Source organism: Triticum aestivum, chromosome 2D, assembly GCF_018294505.1.
Source record: "Triticum aestivum cultivar Chinese Spring chromosome 2D, IWGSC CS RefSeq v2.1, whole genome shotgun sequence".
In the NCBI taxonomy this organism is placed as follows: Eukaryota; Viridiplantae; Streptophyta; class Magnoliopsida; order Poales; family Poaceae; genus Triticum; species Triticum aestivum.
This window is the reverse complement of record NC_057799.1, coordinates 267462746-267479977: the sequence shown is the minus strand read 5'-3', so window position 1 is coordinate 267479977 and position 17232 is coordinate 267462746. Positions and strand designations below refer to the sequence as shown.

The 17232-nt window shown below is 45.4% G+C and overlaps 1 pseudogene; it reads right to left on the bottom strand.

Annotated features, from left to right (window-relative positions):
• Positions 1 to 4547: 4547 nt before the first annotated feature.
• The window catches only part of LOC123052737 (PHD finger protein ALFIN-LIKE 2-like), a 31040-nt pseudogene continuing 18355 nt past the window's right edge, over positions 4548 to 17232 (bottom strand).

Below are 17232 nucleotides of genomic sequence, written 5' to 3'. Positions count from 1 at the left end.
CTAACCATCTGCCCTCAGTTCGTGAAAACGGTCATATACCATATATCAGATGCATATACGAGAAATTTATAATTGCTTTAATCCAAACTTGTACATCGTATGGGGAGGTGGGAGCAATGTGCAAGTTGCTTTTGGAATAAAAAAATAGAAAAAAAAACTTAGTGATTTGTAACATAGTTAAAAATTGCATGCAAATTGTGTTTAACGACCATGTTCATAGTAAATACGCACTAAATAACCAGAAGCGGTAGGCGCGCTTTGCTGTGTTGTTGGTGTTGTTGGTATGTTACTCCCTCTGCTTCAAAATATAATGTTTTTTAAACCTCTTTAAGTTTGTCAGAATTTATAAAGAAATATATCAACATCCATAATATTAAATTGATATCATTATATTCATCATGAAATGAATTTTCATATTTTACTTATTTAGAATTGTGGATGTTTGATACTTTTAACTCTGAATTGACAAGTTAAATAAATTTGACTTCTAAAAGACAAATGCACCTTATATTTCGATGGGCTTTGTTATCTTCTAATCAACACATACTTATGTGGAAAAAAAATCCGCATTGGTGTCTGCATGTGCTATTTTAGTGCTACCATATCACATGTTGACGCTTCTTATTTTCTAGAGGATGAGAGGGTGGGCGAGATTGATATGTTTTTATAGGCCGGTTACTCCCGATTGATTTTAGAAAACATTGACCTGATCAAAATCATAAACCAAATCTAAAATTGAATATCTCAACTGAGAAAAAAAGCTCCAAATTTAAAAAGGATATTGAACTGAAAGAATTGAACGAGAGAGCTTTTTAAGAAATTATTGACCCTTGGATGACCCAATTTTAAACTGAAGACCTCAATTGATTCAATTAATTGTGAGGCCTTGAAAATTTGGTAGAATAGTGTATTTATAGATGTATCCATAGTTATATCGTTTGTTTCACACACAACCATTAATCCCTAAAATTCGTCCCTAATCTCACCCACAGCTACATGCAATTAAGCATCAAAACATTATCAAAATTATTATGGAGCATTGGATGGGAAGATCACATTAACTATAAAAAGTAAGGAACCACTAGGCATTAGACTACTGATGGCTAGTATTCTATCAGACCAGTAGCATGCCGTTGGATAGGTCCTACACAGCCGTTGGATAAGCAGCCCACCTTCTGTTGTGATTTTCCAAAACGAGAACCAATTAATGCTAATTACGTGTGATTCCACCGTTCAATTAGCTAATCCCTCCATCCAGGTGCATAAGTCATTATAGGTTGTGCACCGTGATCAAGGCAGAGGGGAAAACGAGAGAACTTAATATTTATTTGCTAATTAATATCATTGCATGCAATGAACTGACCACTGCATGTCGTGTTTGGTAGTCTCAAGCCATTGAAAGCATACACGCCCAACATCTTTTATTGGGCTTCCAATGCTAGTGCTTCTGTCTAACAAAAAAAACTAAATCCAACATAGTGACAAATTTATTATGCTTCTTAAGCAACCAAAAAGTGTTACCACTGACTACAAATTTTGCTTCTAATGCAACTGGCATTTGCATCAAAATAAGAACTATTTTCCATCTTCAAGGCAATATTTGCTTCCATTGGGAGAACGACGAAAATGTGTGCTACCCACAAACAATGCTTCCCTTTTGTTTCGTATTTATGTCAATCAAATGGAAGTGATGCTTCCAACACTGCAATGTATGCTTTATAATCCATAGCAAAAAAAATTCTCCAAGCACTGTCACGTGATGTGCTTTCATTATTTTTCATATATGATTTCATATATTACGCACAATTGGTTTACTAGCAATTCCATAGCAGTTGTGACTCCATCCCCATCTTTCCTCACTTTGCTACAACCATCTCGTCCTACCTTGCCTCAACAAAGTTTGTTTCATCCACAGGTCACTGGGTGTCGGTGTCATTGAGCCGCACGGGAGTCCAGTGATGAGCAATGAAGATGGCACCGTCAAGGGGGCGACACTCTTAACCCACAACAGGCGAGTGCGCATCTTGCTACTTTGCTTCCAGGACAATGACGAGAACAGTAGCCACTGAGATGCTCAATTTCATTTCACAGGTCATGCCCACCATCGACTACCGCTCCATGCTCACCGTAGCAAAAGCATTTCTTCCGCTCCCACAGCCATTGCAGAAATTTATGAAGCATGAATCGTTTTATTTGACCACAAATAGAATGCCTACAAAACAATATGAAGCATGGAAATGAAGCAAATAGAACACAGTGTAGAAGCACAAGCGTGCAACTGTTGAAGCAAATTGTTGAAGAAACACATCTATGGTGCTTATGAAGCAAATTAAACACAGTGTAGAAGCACAAGCGTGAAATATATGAAGCAAAATGTTGAAGAAATTAAAGTACGGTGCTTATTATGAAGCAAACTAAATGTATAAGCATGAAATTTTGGAAGCATTATATCATGCAATCCAAAATAATATGCATAGTGGAAGCATAGATTTTTAGAAGTGGGAATAACAAAAAATATTTCTAGGTAGTCATTCAAACTCAGATCATGAAGGGAGTTGATGCGCATATTGTCCATAATATATATGTGAAATTAGGAAGCAAGAATTGGTTGTCGAAGTAAAAACAGGATGACTACATAGTACATACACATACAAAGGATGTGAGACGGGGCGAAAAATACGGTGTATTAAAAAAGCCATCTATACAAAAATGCAAAAGCACGGCACGTATGTAGCAGGTCATATGGACCAGCGATGCATCGTCTTGTCGCCGCTGTGAAGGGACGCCCAAGCCAGACACCGGCAACGTCGCCCTCCTCTGCAGAGTTGGTGAGGCTCCCGGCCACCTTGGTGCGCCGATGTTGAAGGCCTTCACAGACGGGTAAGTTAGCACAGGCGCTACAGCGAGATAGGAACGGAGGAGCGAAATTATGCCCAGATCGAAGAGGTGCTCACCACTAAGGCCACCATCCTCAGGTAAAACAAAAGGCCACCATGCTCGCCTTTAGGAGAGGACACCGGTGCTGCGCTCCACCACGACGGGCTGAGCTACGGCGGCAGGCAGATCGGAGGGATCGCCGACGCCGAGCAAGGTGAGAGAATGGCGGTGGAGCGATTACTTATGGATCGGTCTTGATTTTCCTGCGTGCATGATTAACGGGTTGGCGGGCTGCTTCCGTCCTTGATTAATGGGTGCATGGAGTGGGCACGATCTGAACCCAGGGGCATCTGCGCCCACTTTATAAAAAATGCATTTTAAGTACGTTTGAAAATCTTAATAAAAATCAAAAGAAAATTTCATGCATACATGTTCACAAATGTGTGTGCGCGCCGCAAAGTTTTGTGAAAAAATATCTTTTTATTTTGTCTCCGCAAAAAAGATAAATTTCAGTGCTTCTAAATAGCGTTTCAAGACACAATTTTTTGTCTAAATAGCGTTTCAAGACACAATTTTTTGTCTTTTTTCACAGGCCACAAAAAAATTGTTTTTCCATGAAACTTTATGCACGCATATAGAACATGAATAAGTGACCATGCCACCTTTTTTGGATTTTTTTAGCATTTAGAAATGTGTTTTTCAAAGTGGGTTCATATGTACCGGGTTCATTCATGTATTTCCTGTGCATGGAGTGAAGAGAGAAGGAGACCTTCTCAGCCATTAGATGGAAAATGAATCAATGGTACAGGATTGGTCAGACATCAGACGTGTGAGGGAAAGCGTTTCCTTAAAAAGTACTCATTTTTCGAAACGGTCGGGAGGATTATATTAATTATAAAAAAAAGAACATCAAGCATTGTACACAAGGATCATCAGAATATGTATGCCCCAATTACAATGCACAGACAATTAGTAGCTAGTCATATGTAATATGTATGTGCCTCAATTACAATGCACAGGCAACTAGTAGCTAATCATATGTAAATCGACAGTGGGTTAACGAACATAACTGGCGGGTTAATGAACATAACTGACGGACGGAACGATCACTAAGATATGTATGCCTCCGTTTGCAACGCACTGGCAATTAGTAGCTAGTCATATGTAACTTAACAGTGGGTTAACAAACATAACCCACGGAAGGATCACTAGAATATGTATGGCCCCATTGCATCGCATGGTCAATTAGTAACTATAGTCATGTAATTCGACAGTGGATCACTAGAATATGTATGGCCCCACTGCATCGCATGGTTAATTAGTTACTATAGTCATGTAATTCGACTGTGGGTTAACGAACATAACTGCTAAGCCAATCCATTATCCATATGGAGAATGGATGGATCACCACCACAAAGCTGTTGAGACACAAGTTTGCATGAACAGATTTCTTCTAAATTAAACTACAATGAACAGCATCGGTATCTCTAGGAACAGCATCATCAATTGAACAGTTTATAAAAGCAACAATCATGTACTATGTCTTCCCAACATCTAGCCCAGCAGTGCGCAATAACGAGGAGCAATTCACATCTGCCGCAAACCTGGACTAGAAAAGTATTGTTTCATTGATCAGCTGGGTCAGCAATAGGGGCAGCAGCTCCGTGGTTTTATTGCCTGCTTTTCTTGGAGCTGCAGTCAGGGCACTTGTAGTGCTTTATGTGCTCCGCTTTAGCCGGAGTTATCCTCACGCACTTGCCATGGAACCACCGCTCGCAAATATCACACCCAACTCACTTGCGTTGTAGCGACCACCGCAGGTTCCACAAAGGGTTTCACTGTGTTCATCATCATCCATGTAGGCGTCATCAACAACAGCTGGCCTTGAGTTCTTGGTCTGCATGTCATTATTTGTTCGCTGCATAACAAAGCTAGGTTTCAATTTGTGGAAGAGCGACAAAAACAAACTGCATAATTTCCTGGTATGAGATAACTAATAGGAGCATCCATAGCACCTTTTCTGAGTGTCTTGATTTGCCACTGTTGTAAACACCAGATTTATTATCCCTTCCATGCTTAATGATTCAAGCACAGTTGGTTGGTCATTGATCATACTAAATAAGCGCTTCCTGGTAAACAAGAGAGCAAAGTATTGATTCCAGGGAAAAGGCTAAAAAAGGCTAAAGTTAAACTTCTGTAAAAGAAACATTTCATTAACCACCCGCAGAAAAAAAACATTTGATTAACCATGACACAAAACCTTGCATTCTCAAAAAAGAAAACATTTCATAAACCATGAGACAAGTGACTTTTAAGCAGGTAGAGAATCCAGGACACCAAGTACCCCACACATGGTAGGGGTAGCACTGTAGACGAGCCGAGCTCGAGCAAACATACCCAGTTAGACTTAGAGGATGGGGGGTCTGGTGAGTGCCAATCAATCAGCATTTATCCGAGGACGTAATCTGCATGCCAATTCCGCATTGGTTTGTCAGGTGGCGTGCAAGCTGCATCAACGGAAAGCCAAAGGTGTGCTTCTAGTGCTTGACACCTCGTGTGTTTGATTTGCCTCATGGCCCTTCGTCTCTAAAGTTCTTGGGTGCCAAGGGGTTCTCGGAGCGCTGTCTGGCCTCGGTTGCTATCGCCAATCCCTTCGGCGAATTGATCTCGATTCGCCACTCGGGCACGGATTAACCAAGACCACCAGCTCGCGTTCTGCCAATCACTGACACCAAGGAGCAGGACATCTTCACCAACAACCTGGCCGAGCCCATGAGGATGCAGGTCGAGATGATGAAGTCGGCCTCTTTGGAAGCAGCCGTGGATCTGGCCATCTCCTTCAAGCACCTCCACGACGTCTCAACAGCCACCGCGGCCACTCGGGCTCTTCCGGTCCGCCAGCCGCGCCCGCAGTTGGGGTGGGGCCCGACGCAATCTGACCGGGCTCAGGTCCGTCATGGACCTGCACGCAATACCCTTGGGCAGGTTTGACATCATCTTCGGCACACACTTCCTGAAGACACTTCAGCCGATTTTGTGGGATTTATGTGTCCTATGGATGTCTTTCGTGCCGACCACCGCGTGTAGTGGTATGGGCTGGCATCCACCGGCCGCCCTAGCCAGCTCCACTTGTGCGTCATCCGGGAGCCCCTAGACGACCTCTTGGCCTCCTTCGCAGACACCTTCACCTAGCCGAAGGGGGTACCTCCACCGCCCACATACGACTAGTGCCCGGGTATCAATCGATGACCATCCGGACATACCTAGATGCCTCACCGCAATGTCGTGGCCGACGCCCTCCCTCAACACGACGTTTCAGGGAGGGAGGGGCACTTGTGCGCCATCATGGGGCCATCCTTCGACGGCCTTCGGCAGGCCAAGTAGAGCAGCTGGAGTCCAGCGAGCTGGGCTCACCATGGACTCTCGTCGACAACATTTAAGCACTAGGCATACCTGCGTACCATGTCTCCACTAGTGGCCGACATATTGGCTGGTGGCCATGACAAGGGCCATGAGGGCATTCAGAAATCGATGCATCGCCTTTGCCGGGATTTTCACCTTCCCCGGGCCTGGGTGTCGCTCCAGAACTACATCCGCGCCAACACCGTGTGCCAGCCTAACAAAACGGAGCAACTTCATCTAGACGGCGGCTTGCTTCAACCATTGAAGCTGCAATCTCGCCTTTGGAGGACACTGCGATGGACTTCCAACATTATGCGCCTACATGGATTTCCGGCTTCCATAGTCTCTGACCATGATGTAATTTTCACTTCGGGATTTTGGAAGGCCTTATTGACTGCTGTCGACAACCGCCTGCACATAAGCTCCGTCTATCACCCTCAGTTAGACGGCTAGTCCGAGGCGGTAAACCGGGTGAACGACATGTATCTGAAGGAAATATGCCCTAGAGGCAATAATAAAGTATTATTTATTTCCTTGTATCATGATAAATGTTTATTATTCATGCTAGAATTGTATTAACCGGAAACATAATACATGTGTGAATATATAGACAAACAGAGTGTCACTAGTATGCCTCTACTTGACTAGCTCGTTAATCAAAGATGGTTATGTTTCCTAGCCATAGACATAAGTTGTCATTTGATTAACGAGATCACCTCATTAGAAGAATGACGTGATTGACTTGACCCATTCCGTTAGCTTAGCACTCGATCGTTTAGTATGTTGCTATTGCTTTCTTCATGACTTCTACATGTTCCTATGACTATGAGATTATGCAACTCCCGTTTACCGGAGGAACACTTTGTGTGCTACCAAACGTCACAACGTAAATGGGTGATTATAAAGGTGCTCTATAGGTGTCTCCAAAGGTACTTGTTGGGTTGGCGTATTTCGAGATTAGGATTTGTCACTCCAATGGTCGGAGAGGTATCTCTGGGCCCACTCGGTAATGCACATCACTATAAGCCTTGCAAGCATTGTGACTAATGAGTTAGTTGCGGGATGATGTATTACGGAACGAGTAAAGAGACTTGCCGGTAACGAGATTGAACTAGGTATCGAGATACCGACGATCGAATCTCGGCCAAGTAACATAGCGATGACAAAGGGAACAACGTATGTTGTTATGCGGTCTGACCGATAAAGATCTTCGTAGAATATGTGGGAGCCAATATGGGCATCCAGGTCCCGCTATTGGTTATTGACCGGAGACGTGTCTCGGTCATGTCTACATAGTTCTCAAACCCGTAGGGTCCGCACGCTTAAAGTTACGATGACAGTTTTATTATGAGTTTATGTATGTTGATGTACCGAAGGAGTTCGGAGTCCCGGATGAGATCGGGGACATGACGAGGAGTCTCGAAATGGTCGAGACGTAAAGATCGATATATTGGACAACTATATTCGAACTTCGGAAAGGTTCCGAGTGATTCGGGTATTTTTCGGAGTACCGGAGAGTTACGGGAATACGTATTGGGCCTTATTGGGCCATACGGGAAAGAAGGAAAAGGGCCTCAAGGGTGGCCGCACCCCTCCCCTTGGTCTGGTCCGAATTGGACTAGGGAAGGGGGGCGCCCCCTTCCTTCCTTCTCTTTTTCCCTTCCTCTTTTCCTATTCCATATGGGAGGTGGAATCCTACTAGGACTAGGGAGTCCTAGTAGGACTCCACACTTGGTGCGCCCCCTCCTAGGGCCGGCCTCCTCCTCCCTTGCTCCTTTATATACGGGGGCAGGGGGCACCCCATGGACACACTTGATATACGATATTTTAGCCGTGTGCGGTGCCCCCCTCCACCAGATTACACCTCGATAATACCGTCGCGGAGCTTAGGCGAAGCCCTGCGTCGGTGGAACATCATCATCGTCACCACGCCGTCGTGCTGACGAAACTCTCCCTCAACACTCGGCTGGATCGGAGTTCGAGGGACGTCATCGAGCTGAACGTGTGTAGAACTCGGAGGTGCCGTACGTTCGGTACTTGATCGGTCGGATCGTGAAGACGTACGACTACATCAACCGCGTTGTGATAACGCTTCCGCTGTCGGTCTACGAGGGTACGTGGACAACACGCTCCCCTCTCGTTGCTATGCATCACCATGATCTTGCGTGTGCGTAGGAAGTTTTTTGAAATTACTACGTTCCCTAACAGTGGCATCCGAGCCTGGTTTTATGCGTTGATGCTATGCACGAGTAGAACACAAGTGAATTGTGGGCGATATAAGTCATACTGCTTACCAGCATGTCATACTTTGGTTCAGCGGTATTGTGAGATGAAGCGGCCCGGACCGACATTACGCGTACGCTTACGCGAGACTGGTTTCACCGTTCGGAGCACTCGTTGCTTAAAGGTGACTGGCGGGTGTCTGTCTCTCTCACTTTAGTTGAACCGAGTGTGGCTACGCCCGGTCCTTGCGAAGGTTAAAACAGCACCAACTTGACAAACTATCGTTGTGGTTTTGATGCGTAGGTAAGAACGGTTCTTGCTAAGCCCGTAGCAGCCACGTAAAATATGCAACAACAAAGTAGAGGACGTCTAACTTGTTTTTGCAGGGCATGTTGTGATGTGATATGGTCAAGACATGATGTGATATAATGTGTTGTATGAGATGATCATGTTTTGTAACCGAGTTATCGGCAACTGGCAGGAGCCATATGGTTGTCGCTTTATTGTATGAGATGCAATCGCCATGTAATAGTTTTACTTTATCACTAAGTGGTAGCGATAGTCGTAAAAGCAATAAGTTGGCGAGACGACAACGATGCTACGATGGAGATCAAGGTGTCGCGCTGGTGACGATGGTGATCATGACGGTGCTTCGGAGATGGAGATCACAAGCACAAGATGATGATGGCCATATCATATCACTTATATTGATTGCATGTGATGTTAATCCTTTATGCATCTTATCTTGCTTTGTTTGACGGTAGCATTATAAGATGATCCTTCACTAAATTATCAAAGTATAAGTGTTCTCCCTGAGTATGCACCGTTGCAAAAGTTCTTCGTGCTGAGACACCACGTGATGATCGGGTGTGATAGGCTCTACGTTCAAATACAACGGGTGCAAAACAGTTGCACACGCGGAATACTCAGGTTAAACTTGACGAGCCTAGCATATAACAGATATGGCCTCGGAACACGGAGACCGAAAGGTCGAGCGTGAATCATATAGTAGATATGATCAACATAGTGATGTTCACCATTGAAACTACTCCATCTCATGTGATGATCGGACATGGTTTAGTTGATATGGATCACGTGATCACTTAGAGGATTAGAGGGATGTCTATCTAAGTGGGAGTTCTTAAGTAATATGATTAATTGAACTTGAATTTATCATGAACTTAGTACCTGATAGTATTTTGCTTGTCTATGTTAATTGTAGATAGATGGCCCGTGCTGTTGTTCCGTTGAATTTTAATGCGTTCCTTGAGAAAGTAAAGTTGAAATATGATGGTAGCAATTACACGGACTGGGTCCGTAACTTGAGGATTATCCTCATTGCTGCACAGAAAAATTACGTCCTGGAAGCACCGCTAGGTGTACCACCTGCGCCAGCAACTGCAGACATTGTGAATGCCTGGCAGTCACATGTTGATGACTACTCGATAGTTCAATGTGCCATGCTTTACGGCTTAGAACCGGGACTTCAACGACGTTTTGAACGTCATGGAGCATATGAGATGTTCCAGGAGTTGAAGTTAATATTTCAAGCAAATGCCCGGATTGAGAGATATGAAGTCTCCAATAAGTTCTATAGCTGCAAGATGGAAGAGAATAGTTCTGTCAGTGAGCATATACTCAGAATGTCTAGGTATAATAATCACTTGATTCAACTGGGAGTTCAACTTCCGGATGATTGCGTCATTGACAGAATTCTTCAATCACTGCCACCAAGCTACAAGAGCTTCGTGATGAACTATAACATGCAAGGGATGAATAAGACTATTCCCGAGCTCTTCGCAATGCTAAAGGCAGCGGAGGTAGAAATCAAAAAGGAGCATCAAGTGTTGATGGTCAGTAAATCCACTAGTTTCAAGAAAAAGGGCAAAGGGAAGAAGAAAGGGAACTTCAAGAAGAATAGCAAGCAAGTTGTTGTTCGGGAGAAGAAACCCAAGTCTGGACCTAAGCCTGAAACTGAGTGCTTCTACTGCAAGCAAACTGTTCACTGGAAGCGGAACTGCCCCAAGTATTTGGCGGAAAAGAAGGATGGCAAGGTTAACAAAGGTATATGTGATATACATGTTATTGATGTGTACCTTACCAATGCTCGTAGTAGCACCTGGGTATTTGATACTGGTTCTGTTGCTAATATTTGCAACTTGAAACAGGGGCTACGGATTGAGCGAAGATTGGCTAAGGACGAGGTGACGATGCGCGTGGGAAATGGTTCCAAAGTCGATGTGATCGCCGTCGGCACGCTACCTCTACATCTACCTTCGGGATTAATATTAGACCTAAATAATTGTTATTTGGTGACAGCGTTGAGCATGAACATTATATCTGGATCTTGTTTAATGCGAGACGGTTATTCATTTAAATCAGAGAATAATGGTTGTTCTATTTATATGAATAATATCTTTTATGGTCATGCACCCTTGAAGAGTGGTCTATTTTTAATGAATCTCGATAGTAGTGATACACATATTCATAATGTTGAAGCCAAAAGATGCAGAGTTAATAATGACAGTGCAACTTATTTGTGGCACTGCCGTTTGGGTCATATCGGTGTAAAGCGCATGAAGAAACTCCATACTGATGGACTTTTGGAACCACTTGATTATGAATCACTTGGTACTTGCGAACCGTGCCTCATGGGCAAGATGACTAAAACACCGTTCTCCAGAACTATGGAGAGAGCAACAGATTTGTTGGAAATCATACATACAGATGTATGTGGTCCGATGAATGTTGAGGCTCGTGGCGGATATCGTTATTTTCTCACCTTCACAGATGATTTAAGCAGATATGGGTATACCTACTTAATGAAACATAGGTCTGAAACATTTGAAAAGTTCAAAGAATTTCAGAGTGAAGTTGAAAATCATCGTAACAAGAAAATAAAGTTTCTACGATCAGATCGTGGAGGAGAATATTTGAGTTACGAGTTTGGTCTACATTTGAAACAATGCGAATAGTTTCGCAACTCACGCCACCCGGAACACCACAGCGTAATGGTGTGTCCGAACATCGTAATCGCACTTTACTAGATATGGTGCGATCTATGATGTCTCTTACTGATTTACCGCTATCGTTTTGGGTTATGCTTTAGAGACGGCTGCATTCACGTTAAATAGGGCACCATCAAAATCCGTTGAGACGACGCCTTATGAACTGTGGTTTGGCAAGAAACCAAAGTTGTCGTTTCTTAAAGTTTGGGGCTACGATGCTTATGTGAAGAAACTTCAACCTGATAAGCTCGAACTCAAATCGGAGAAATGTGTCTTCATAGGATACCCAAAGGAGACTGTTGGGTATACCTTCTATCACAGATCCGAAGGCAAAACTTTTGTTGCTAAATTCGGAAATTTTCTAGAGAAGGAGTTTCTCTCGAAAGAAGTGAGTGGGAGGAAAGTAGAACTTGATGAGGTAACTATTTCTGCTCCCTTATTGGAAAGTAGTTCATCACAGAAACCAGTTTCTGAGACACCTACACCAATTAGTGAGGAAGTTAATGATGATGATCATGAAACTTCAGATCAAGTTATTACTGAACCTCGTAGATCAACCAGATCAAGATCCGCACCAGAGTGGTACGGTAATCCTGTTCTGGAGATCATGTTACTAGACCATGGCGAACCTACGAACTATGAAGAAGCGATGATGAGCCCAGATTCCGCAAAATGGCTTGAGGCCATGAAATCTGAGATGGGATCCATGTATGAGAACAAAGTATGGACTTTGGTTGACTTGCCCAATGATCGGCAAGCCATTGAAAATAAATGGATCTTCAAGAAAAAGACTGACGCTGATGGTAATGTTACTGTCTATAAAGCTCGACTTGTTGCGAAAGGTTTTCGACAAGTTCAAGGGATTGACTACGATGAGACCTTCTCACCCGTAGCGATGCTTAAGTCTGTCCTAATTATGTTAGCAATTGCCGCATTTTATGATTATGAAATTTGGCAAATGGATGTCAAAACTGCATTCCTGAATGGATTTCTGGAAGAAGAGTTGTATATGATGCAACCAGAAGGTTTTGTCGATCCAAAGGGAGCTAACAAAGTGTGCAAGCTCCAGCGATCCATTTATGGACTGGTGCAAGCCTCTCGGAGTTGGAATAAACGCTTTGATAGTGTGATCAAAGCATTTGGTTTTATACAGACTTTTGGAGAAGCCTGTATTTACAAGAAAGTGAGTGGGAGCTCTGTAGCATTTCTGATATTATATGTGGATGACATATTACTGATTGGAAATGATATAGAATTTCTGGATAGCATAAAGGGATACTTGAATAAGAGTTTTTCAATGAAAGACCTTGGTGAAGCTGCCTATATATTGGGCATCAAGATCTATAGAGATAGATCAAGACGCTTAATTGGACTTTCACAAAGCACATACCTTGACAAAGTTTTGAAGAAGTTCAAAATGGATCAAGCAAAGAAAGGATTCTTGCCTGTGTTGCAAGGTGTGAAGTTGAGTAAGACTCAATGCCCGACCACTGCAGAAGATAGAGAGAAGATGAAAGATGTCCCCTATGCTTCAGCCATAGGCTCTATCATGTATGCAATGCTATGTACCAGACCTGATGTATGCCTTGCTATAAGTCTAGCAGGAAGGTACCAAAGTAATCCAGGAGTGGATCACTGGACAGCGGTCAAGAACATCCTGAAATACCTGAAAAGGACTAAGGATATGTTTCTCGTATATGGAGGTGACAAAGAGCTCATCGTAAATGGTTACGTTGATGCAAGCTTTGACACTGATCCGGACGATTCTAAATCGCAAACCGGATACGTATTTACATTGAACGGTGGAGCTCTCAGTTGGTGCAGTTCTAAACAAAGCGTCGTGGCGAGATCTACATGTGAAGCGGAGTACATAGCTGCTTCGGAAGCAGCAAATGAAGGAGTCTGGATGAAGGAGTTCATATCCGATCTAGGTGTCATACCTAGTGCATCGGGTCCTATGAAAATCTTTTGTGACAATACTGGTGCAATTGCCTTGGCAAAGGAATCCAGATTTCACAAGAGAACCAAGCACATCAAAAGACGCTTCAATTCCATCCGGGATTTAGTCCAGGTGGGAGACATAGAAATTTGCAAGATACATACGGATCTGAATGTTGCAGACCCGTTGACTAAGCCTCTTCCACGAGCAAAACATGATTAGCACCAAGGCTCCATGGGTGTAAGAATCATTACTGTGTAATCTAGATTATTGACTCTAGTGCAAGTGGGAGACTGAAGGAAATATGCCCTAGAGGCAATAATAAAGTATTATTTATGTCCTTGTATCATGATAAATGTTTATTATTCATGCTAGAATTGTATTAACCGGAAACATAATACATGTGTGAATATATAGACAAACAGGGTGTCACTAGTATGCCTCTACTTGACTAGCTCGTTAATCAAAGATGGTTATGTTTCCTAGCCATAGACATAAGTTGTCATTTGATTAACGAGATCACCTCATTAGGAGAATGATGTGATTGACTTGACCCATTCCGTTAGCTTAGCACTCGATCGTTTAGTATGTTGCTATTGCTTTCTTCATGACTTATACATGTTCCTATGACTATGAGATTATGCAACTCCCGTTTACCGGAGGAACACTTTGTGTGCTATCAAACATCACAACGTAAATGGGTGATTATAAAGGTGCTCTACAGGTGTCTCCAAAGGTACTTGTTGGGTTGGCGTATTTCGAGATTAGGATTTGTCACTCCAATTGTCGGAGAGGTATCTGGGCCCACTCGGTAATGCACATCACTATAAGCCTTGCAAGCATTGTGACTAATGAGTTAGTTGCGGGATGATGTATTACGGAACGAGTAAAGAGACTTGCCGGTAACGAGATTGAACTAGGTATCGAGATACCGACGATCGAATCTCGGCCAAGTAACATACCGATGACAAAGGGAACAACGTATGTTGTTATGCGGTCTGACCGATAAAGATCTTCGTAGAATATGTGGGAGCCAATATGGGCATCCAGGTCCCGCTATTGGTTATTGACCGGAGACGTGTCTCGGTCATGTCTACATAGTTCTCGAACCCGTAGGGTCCGCACGCTTAAAGTTACGATGACAGTTTTATTATGAGTTTATGTATGTTGATGTACCGAAGGAGTTCGGAGTCCCGGATGAGATCGGGGACATGACGAGGAGTCTCGAAATGGTCGAGACGTAAAGATCGATATATTGGACAACTATATTCGAACTTCGGAAAGGTTCCGAGTGATTCGGGTATTTTTCGGAGTACCGGAGAGTTACGGGAATACGTATTGGGCCTTATTGGGCCATACGGGAAAGAAGGAAAAGGGCCTCAAGGGTGGCCGCACCCCTCCCCTTGGTCTGGTCCGAATTGGACTAGGGAAGGGGGGCGCCCCCTTCCTTCCTTCTCTTTTTCCCTTCCTCTTTTCCTATTCCATATGGGAGGTGGAATCCTACTAGGACTAGGGAGTCCTAGTAGGACTCCACACTTGGTGCGCCCCCTCCTAGGGCCGGCCTCCTCCTCCTCCCTTGCTCCTTTATATACGGGGGCAGGGGGCACCCCATGGACACACTTGATATACGATATTTTAGCCGTGTGCGGTGCCCCCCTCCACCAGATTACACCTCGATAATACCGTCGCGGAGCTTAGGCGAAGCCCTGCGTCGGTGGAACATCATCATCGTCACCACGCCGTCGTGCTGACGAAACTCTCCCTCAACACTCGGCTGGATCGGAGTTCGAGGGACGTCATCGAGCTGAACGTGTGTAGAACTCGGAGGTGCCGTACGTTCGGTACTTGATCGGTCGGATCGTGAAGACGTACGACTACATCAATCGCGTTGTGATAACGCTTCCGCTGTCTGTCTACAAGGGTACGTGGACAACACTCTCCCCTCTCGTTGCTATGCATCACCATGATCTTGCGTGTGCGTAGGAATTTTTTTGAAATTACTACGTTCCCTAACAGTATCTAGATGCCTCACCGGAGATCGTCCTCACCAGTGGCTTCCTTGGGCCGACTTTTGCTATAACACCTCCTACCACTATTCTGGGTGGTCTACAATCGTGATCCTCTCCGCGCCTAAATTCTATGCAAGATTCTGAATCAAGAAGTGGAGTGGCAGATTGTCGACCGCGAAGAGAGCCAAAATATCCGGGTTCTCTTTTTCCGCCAGCTCATCCTCAGGATTGCCGGAGATTTTATGTCATCAAAACATATTGTGGTGGCAAACAACAAATTTCGCCACAATTGCAGTGGTTTTATGTGATTCATGCGATACATGAACCCCACACACAAGCAATAGAAGAGCATTAGAGCATCTCCAGCCGTTCGGCCCCCCAGGCGCTTGAAATATCGCTACCTGGGGGCGAACCAATGATAATCTCGGCATGGGGCCGATCGGGTTCCCAGCCACCGCCCCCAGGTCGCCCCCAGACGCCTTTTTTGAAACATGAAATCGGCCAAAACACACAATTTCGTCCAAACTAGGCGATTTCATTGATATTTTACAAAAAACTTAAAAACACAAACTAAAAACGACTACGCTTAGCCACCGCCCGCCTTCTACATGCCGAGGAGCCTGTAGAACCGTGTGGTCGCCACCGTCGTCGTCGCCGTCGTGCTGGTACCGCCATCGTCTCTGCTGCACCCCTGACCAGCGTCGCCGATGCGCGGGGGGTTGGACGGCCCGGGCACATCCTCGTCGTCGCTGTCGAGGACGACCACGCCGTCCTCCTCGCGTCCGCAGCGCCGAGCGGCGATTTCCTCGAAGGCTCGGCGCTGGCGCTCCATCTCCTTAGCCCACTTGAGGGCGTTCTCGTCGGGGGCGGCCATGTCCTAGTGCTCCTTCACGGGGAGCAAACCCGGCTCGGTCTTCGGCCGGACGAGGCGGTAGGAACGACGAGAGGGACATCCGCCCTCGTTGATGACGAGGGCGCCGCCGCGGGTGCGGCCCCCAAATGGCGTATCCTGCGGCTCCGACATGACGGGGCGAAGCGCCGGCGAGCCGGAGGACAAAGAGCTGGAGCCTGACGACGACGATGTTGCCGTCTCCATTCGCCGCGGTGTCCAGGAGCTGTCGCGGCGGCGAGAGAAGGAGGGGGCGCAGGGTAGAGGAGGCGTGCCTCATCCTCGCGCAGATGGCGGCGGCCATTGCCTTCGGCTGGGAGAGAGAGTGGGAGGGAGAGGCGTCGGCGGCGAGAGGTAGAGAGAAGGGAGTCGGTGGTGAGAGCTTTGTGCGTTCACCGGCGAGGGAGGACGGCTTTTATAGCCGCGGATGGGCGGTGGAAGAGCTGCCGCCGTGTGCCGCGTGGCGGGAGCGGGCGGGACACGCGTCGCCATGCCTTCACTGTGCCGCCCGTGAGGCATCAATAGAAGGCTGACCGGCGCGGCAGCCCCGGCATTGATTCCCACGGGAACCGAGGCGATGAGGACAACGAAGACGGCGAGTCGCTGACTCGGCGGACCCACTCCTTTTCGCGCCAAAAACGTTTCCCTCGGCGCCCTAGCGCGCCGGGTTCGGCCTGGTCCGCAGCGCCAAAATCGGCCCTAACCGGCGAAAACTAGGCTTCTGGAGGCGCGACTGGGCCGAAATTTCTGCGCCGGCAACGAAAAAGGGCCTTAGGGGGGGGCATGTTGGGGGCACGGCTGGAGATGCTCTTATACACAAGACAAGAATGTAGACCAACAGTATAGATTTTTTTTCTGTCCCTCAAGAGAAGTTACCTTCCAATA